The following is an 8,096-nucleotide window of genomic DNA, read 5'->3' on the forward strand; positions in this document are numbered from 1 at the left end:
AGAAGAACGGGAAAAATAAAACAAGTCATTTATGCTGTTCTAAATATATATTTGCTTTCTCTGCCTATTAATATGAAATGTGTCAGCAAAATGGAGCTGCCCTTTATCAGTTGTTTTGTAGCATTAATTGTTTTCTCACACAGAAAGAAGTGATCATCAGAACTGAAGGAAAGGAAAGTGTATATATAAGAGTTTGTAACCTGCAGGGTCCCAGATGATCAGATACACAGGGCCGTCTTTACCGCAGGGCAAATGGGGCAAATGGGTTCGAAGGCCCCCAGGGCCCCAGATGGCAACCCCCCTTTTTTTTATTTATTTTTAAATAAAAAAATTTTTTTTTTTAATATATTTTTATTTTTTATTAAAGGGACAATTTTTTTTAGGGGTTTATTTTATTTTTTATTAAAGGGCCATTTTTTTTAGAGGTCTGGGGGTCCCCAGGGGCCCGTAGTTCCCCAGGGTCCCGGATGACAACCCCCCTTTTTTTTTATAAAAAAAATATTTTTTTATATATATATATATATATATATATATATATATATATATATATATATATATATATATATATATATATATATATATATATATATATATATATATATATTATATAAATGTTATTATATTATTATTATTATTATTAAAGGACCCAGAGGATGGCAACACCCCTTTTTTTTATAAAAAAACATTTTTTTTAATATTATTTTATTTCTTTTTTTTCTTTTTATTTCTTTATATATATATATTTTTTATTAAAGGGCTCAGATGTCCCCAGGGCCCCATGTGGCAAACACCCTTTATTTTTTTTATAAATGTTTATTTTTTTATTTTTGTTTATATATATTTTTTTATTTTATTTTTATTAAAGGGCCCAGAGGTCCCCAGGGCCCTGGATGGCAACCCCCCCTTTTTTTATAAATGTTTCTTTTTTATATATATATATTTTTTTTATTAAAGGGCCCAGAGGTCCCGGATGGCAACCCCCTTTTTTTTGTAATTTATTTTTATTAAAAAAAAATATTAAAGGGCCCAGAGGTCCCCAGGGCCCCAGATGGCAACCCCCTTTTTAAAATATATTTTTTATATATATTTTTTATTTCTTTTTTTCTTTTTATTAAAGGGCCCAGAGGTCCCCAGGGCCCCGGATGGCTACACCCCTTTTTTTATATATATTTTTCTTTATTTCTTTTTTTGTAAAGGGCCCCCTGCTTCTAAATTTGCGGCAGCCCCCCTCCCTGCTTCTCAATTTCTGGCGGCAGTACCCCCCCATCCCGGGTTCTCTGCTCCAGGGGGCCCATGCCTGAATCTGTGTACTTACACACTTGGCCCCATAATTCCTGATGGTGGCCCTGCCACCCGTTAAGCCCCTGTGCTGCCCACAAATCAGGCTGAAAATCATCAGCGGCATGCAGCCAGTGACAGTACCGCTTCCCTTCCCAGTGTTTTAAAATGTACAGCACCCCTGGCTTCCCTTTAGATGTGCACTTCTCCCTTCCTGCCACTGGGTGCTGCTTGTATATAAAAGTGAATTAGAATGTGAATTTATAACATCCCCAGTTTGCTCTTCCCGAGGCTGACTTCTTCATGTCCTGCTGCTCAAGGTATGTCACCGTTTGCTCATCTATATTGTAAATAGAAGTTTTCTGTAGAGTGTGCCCAAAGTCTTTATAATATTTGATGATTCACTGCAGGTCTGGTCAGTGTTTTAAAAAGTTCCTCTATTTTACACATGGCATGGCATGGGGTCACAGCACCGTCTGTCCATTCTGCTTTAGCACCATGGGACCCCATGCCATGCCATGTGTAAAATAGAGGAACTCTTTAAATCACAGACCAGACCTGCAGTCCAGGCTGAGTCCATGGCATTACTGTGTGTATTTAACTGCTTGATGGGCTTTTTTTGGGCCTGGCTGGTTCACATGTATGTGTTTTGGAGGCCCACATTTGCGCAGGCACAGCAGCCCATTCATTTGAATGGGCCGCCATGCCTGCGTTTCCTGCAAAGAAAAGCGCATGCCTCATGTAATAGGCTGCGCACACAGCACGCCTATGCCCATCAAGCACTGAAATACAGCACTGTCTGTCCATTCTGCTGTCTCCTGTGACTTATCTGCAGTTCCCGCACTGTCAAACTTGCTGCATTTTTAGACGTTTAGGTCACGCTTTTAAAAACACAGTGCGTTTGTGTGTGCAAGAACTGCAGGTAAGTAGCATGGTGCAAAAGCAGAATGGATTTCAAGGCAACTGTATTTTTAAAATGCTGAATGCACCTTTTTTCTGCAGGAAACGAAGGCATGGAAATCAATGGGCTGCTGTACCTGCACAAATGAGGACCGCCAAAACATACATGTGAACCAGCCAGGCCCAAAATAAGCTGGAGGGGGGGCCCAAAAAAAATGTTTGCCCAGGGCCCAAACCATATTAAAGACGGCCCTGCAGATACACCATTCATTTTATTAGATTGTAGTGATTCTGGCATTATGGCAAGCTGACATTCGTGATCCCAGACAAATATCACATGTGCACTTGGAGCCACATGTTAAAAAAAAATTAGCAGCTCCTCCACCCTTTAATTTTTCCAGTTTTCATAAATCAATCTGCTTATATTCCTCCTTCATTGCCTTAACTTACCCCGACTTTCTCATGCTTAAACAAGTTCTGAAAAGTTCACACATTTCCAGATATATTCATGCATGGCAAGTATTTTCAACGAGAACAAGTTGATTTTACACTATTGAAACATGGAACTGGTAACTTTTGATGTCATTTATAATTTTTTAACATGCTTTTCTAAATTTACAGTAATATATTTCTTATGCCGCGTACACACGACCGTTTTTCATGACGTGAATTTTTATTTTTTTTTTAATGTCATTAAAAACGATCGTGCGTGGGCTTATTTCATATTTCAGGACGTGAAAAATGGGCATTACAAATTTAGAACATGCTATTTTTTCGCGTTGTCGTTTTTCATATCGTGAAAAACGGTCGTATGTGGGCTTTAACGACGTGAAAAAAACGCCCATGCTCAGAAGCAAGTTATGAGACGGGAGTGCTCGTTCTGGTAAAACTAGCGTTCGTAATGGAGATAGCACATTCGTCGCGCTGTAAAGCCCCATACACACTATCAGTTTTCCTGCAGGTTTTCTCTTCAGGTTTACCAAAACCATGTAGTGCAAGGGCCTGCCTGATTGCATACAAATTGAAACTCTTGACCTCATATTAGATGGTTTTGGTAAATCTGAAGAGAAAACCTGCAGGAAAACTGATAGTGTGTATGGGGCTTAACAGACTGAAAAGCATGAAGACTGAAAAGCACGAATTGTCTCTCACCAAACTTTTACTAACGCAAAAGCAGCCCAAAGGGTGGTGCTATCTGAATGGAACTTCCCCTTTATAGTGCAGTTGTACGTGTTGTGTCACCTCGCTTTGCTCAAGCATTTTTTTTTCACGATCGTGTGAATGCAAGGCAGGCTTGACAAGAATCACGTTGAAAACATTTTTTTTTCTAGACCATTAAAAATGGTTGTGTGTACGCGGCGTTACAGTTTTCAAATTCTTCTGATGACCATGGACATCAGATGACAATCACCCTATCAAGCCTGCTACTCTTGGGACAATTTTTCATTGTGGCCCCCACACTCCTCTCTGCCAAAAGAATAAGTGCCTGGCACATTTGGTGTTTTCTTTCTGCTCCACTTTTTTTTAAGTAAACTTGAATGCACATTTTACCACGCTGGCTGAAAACATGGCCCCCAGTCAGATCAGAATTATTTTCCCCTATTTTATTGGTTGAACTAGATGTTCGATGGTTGAGTTTTTCAACCAGACTAACTATGAAGCTATGTAACTACAAATGACCAATTACAGTAAAACCTTGGATTGCAAGCATAATTTGTTCGGGAAACATGCTTGTAATCCAAAGCACTTGTATATCAAAGCAAATTTCCCCATAAGAAATAATGGAAACTCAAATGATTCATTCCACAACCATTTATTCATAAGTCCTTCAGTTTTTAGTCCATATAAAAAGATTACAGCAATGTGATAGGTTGTGTAACCATAAAATGTCCATCCAAAAATGGAAGCCTCCACAAGGGGATTAGAGGCAAAATACAGCAGGAGCTACAGAAGAGAAGAGAGGCGGCTCTAAGTGTAGCAATATGTTAAATGTTGTACCTTCATTAAATGTAACCATATTGTTACACTTAGAGGTGCCTCTCTCCTCTTTTATACTCCGTTGTGACATGACACTACTTGTATATCAAGTCAAAATGTATTGTAGCGCTACCCCCGGAGGAGCCACTTTGTGTTGGTCTATCACATACAATCCCAATAAAATACATTTATGTTTTTGGTTGCAACATGACACAATGTGGAAAATTTCAAGGGGTATGAATACTATTTTAAGGCTCTGTATTTCTGTTCCAATGACAACTCGTCATTGTTGACAATGGTCACCAGAATAAATAGGGAGGGTAAATCTCACCCAAAGTGAGTTAAAAAAAAAACAAAAAATGGCCGTGGATGTACTTTGAAGGACATCTTTACTCTAATGCCGCGTACACACGATCGGACATTCCGACAACAAAACCGTGGATTTTTTTTCGATGGAATGTTGGCTCAATCTTGTCTTGCATACACACAGTCACACAAATGTTGTCGGAAATTCCGATCGTCAAGAACGTGGTTACGTACAACACTACGACGAGCCAAGAAAAATTAAGTTCAATGATTTTCAGAATGCGTCAAATTGATTCCGAGCATGCGTAGGATTTTTGCGCGTCGGAATTGAATACAGACGATCGGAATGTCCGACAGGATCTTTTGTTGTCGGAAAAATTGAGAACCAGCTCTCAAACATTTGTTGTCGGAAATTCCGACAGCAAGTGTCCGATGGAGCATACACATGGTCGGATTTTCCGACAACAAGCTCACATCGAACTCGTATTTGTTGTCGGAAATTTTGACCGTGTGTACACAGTATAAGGGAAGTTCTTCTTTGCTGCTTCCCAAATGTCAACTAAATCTAACCCATGTAGTGGAATAGTTCCTTTAGTTCCACTCCAGGGATCTTCACTATGTAGTCCTGCCCAAAGGTTCCAGCTGGATCCTGCACCTACTGCTCATATGTGCCACATGCTGCAATATTATTTCCCATGGCTGGTCTATATTCATTGCAGCCTCATGAATCCAGATAAATATGGCTCCAGTAAGTCTGGGTATAAAAGAGCATGCAACAGCTCTGTTTTTTCATGGAGAGCCCATAGACCTGTTAGGCCCCGTACTCACGACCAAACATGTTTGCTGAAACTGGTCCGCGGACCAGTTTCAGCAGACATGTTTGGCCGTGTGTAGGCCCGAGCGGACCATTTTCGGGCGGATCGGACAGGTTTCCAGCGGACAACTGTTTCCTGGACTTGCTTTAAAACAGTCTGCTGGAAACCTGTCCGCCCGGACATGTACGGTCGTCTGTACAGACCTACCGTACATGTCCTGCCACCCGCCATCCCTCGCATGCGTCGAATGACTTTGACGCATGCGTGGAAGCATTTTAAAGGCAGGCCGCCCACGTCGCTGTGTCATTGACGTGGCGACACCGCGGACACGCCTCGCGTATTGTTTACGCGCGGACCTCTGTTCGATGGTGTGTACGGCCATCGAACAGAAGTCCCCGGGCAGACATGTCCGATGAAAACGGTCCGCGGACCGGTTTCATCGGACATGTCTGCTCGGCCTTAAAGTTTTGACACATAGCTTACACAAAACTTGCCTGATGTATAAGGTGCTGGGGAGAACTAAATTCAAATTAGCCTGTTTTGAACTGCAAGTCAAAAGCAGGCTCACGTTAAGGTCTAACACCAGTTTTGTTAATAAATTATTGAAGATTTATACGTTTTTCAGTTCCGAATAAAATATATTTTTTTCCCTCAAGAAGTCTAAGGCCGCGTACACACGGTCGGTCAAAACCGATGAAAACGGACTGAAGGACCGTTTCATCGGTCCAAACCGATGGTGTTTGGGCTCCATCGGTCAGTTATCAAAAATTTTAGAACTTGCTTTAACCACTTCCATACAGGGCACTTATACACCTTCCCGCCCAGACCAATTTTTAGCTTTCAGCGCTGTTGCATTTTGAATGACAATTGCGCGGTCGTGCTACACTATACCCAAACAAAATTTTTTTCATTTTGTTCCCACAAATAGATCACCTATTTGATCACCTCTGGGATATTTATTTTCTGCAAAAAAAATAAAAATGACCGAAAATTTAGAAAAAAATGTTTTTTTTGTTTCTGTTATAAAACATTGCAAATAAGTATGTTTTCTCCTTCACTGATGGGCACTGATGGTACTGCACTGACGGGCACTGATGGGCACCAATGAGGTGGCACTGATGTGGTGGTATTGATGGGCACTAATATGCGGCACTGATGGGCGGCACGGATGGGCACTGGTAGGCGGCACGGATAGGTGGCATGGATGGGCTTGGATAGGCGGAACGGATGGGCACGGATGGGCACTGATAGGCGGCACGGATAGGCGGCACGGATGGGCACTGATAGGCGGCACGGATGGGCACTATTGTATGTGTTGTACTAATGGATGCCAATCAGTGCCAAACAATGCCTGCCAATCAGTGATGCCCATTGTGGGCACTGATTGGCATCCATTGTGGGCACTGATTGGCATCCATTTTTTGTGTCCTCCTCATCCCTGGTGGTCTAGGGTGACATACTTTTTTTTTTAATCCCTGGTGGTCCAGTGGCCATCCCTGGTGGTCCAGTGCTAATAATCGATCAGCACAAACCCCCCCCCCCCCCCGTCACAGGAGCAGCAGATCGGCTCTCCTCTACTCGCGTCTGACAGACGCGAGTGAGGAAAACCGATTACTGGCTTTTCCTATTTACATCGTTATCAGCCGTGATTGGACACGGCTGATCACGTGGTAAAGAGTCTCCGTGAGAGACTCTTTACCTTGATCGGTGTTGCGGGGTGTCAGACTGACACCCTGCAACAACGAGCGCCACGATGCGCGCCCCCGGGGGCGGGCAGCGGCTCAGAATCCTGAGGACGTCATATGACCTCCAGTCAGGATTCTACAACCACTTTGCCGACGTCAATTTGTCATTGGCGGGCGGCAATTGGTTAAAATTGAACCGATGGACGCCTAACCGATAGGTCAAAACCGACGGTTAGTATGCAAAAGCATCGGTTAAAAACCTGCGCATGCTCAGAATCAAGTCGACGCATGCTTGAAGCTTTGAACTTCATTTTTCTCAGCACATCGTTGTGTTTTACGTCACCGCGTTCTGACTCGACCGTTTTTTTAACTGATGGTGTGTAGGCGCATCAGACCATCAGTCAGCTTCATCGGTTAACCTTCGGACCGTTCTCATCGGATGGACTGATCGCGTGTACAGGGCTTTATGCCTTTGGAAAAATGTATTTTTCCAAAGGAATTTTGGCTCAAACTTGTGTTGCATACACACGGTCACACCAAATTCTGACCGTCAAGAACGCAGTGATGTACAACACTACAACGAGCCGAGAAAAATGAAGTTCAATGATTCCGAGCATGCGTCGAATTGATTCCTAGCATGCCTTTTTTTTTGTGTGTCGGAATTGCATACAGAAGATCGGAATTTCCGACAAGAACTTTTCCCCGTCGGAAAATTTGAGAACCAGCTCTCAAATTTTTACTGTTGGAAATTCGACAGAAAAAGTCAGATGGAGCCTACACCCTGTCGGAAATTCCGACCAAAAGCTCACATCGAACCTTTCTTGTTGGAATTTCCAATCGTGTGTACGCGGCATTAGTGTTGTAATGAGAAGAGCTGCAACATCTGCATTCCTTTTAGAAGTGCTTCTAATCCTTTCCTGATCTATTAAAAAAAAGCTTCTGACTGATGTTAAACTTTCAATTGAGTTGCATCTGTAATGTGAGAAAGTCTGTAATTTGGCTTTGTCCATAGTTGCTGAATTTTCCAATTAAATGGTCAGTTTACTCAAATGTACAGTATCTCACAAAAGTGAGTACACCCCCCACACTTTTGTAAATATTTTATTATATCTTTTCATGTGACAACACTGAAGAA

Source organism: Rana temporaria, chromosome 9, assembly GCF_905171775.1.
Source record: "Rana temporaria chromosome 9, aRanTem1.1, whole genome shotgun sequence".
NCBI classification, from domain to species: Eukaryota; Metazoa; Chordata; class Amphibia; order Anura; family Ranidae; genus Rana; species Rana temporaria.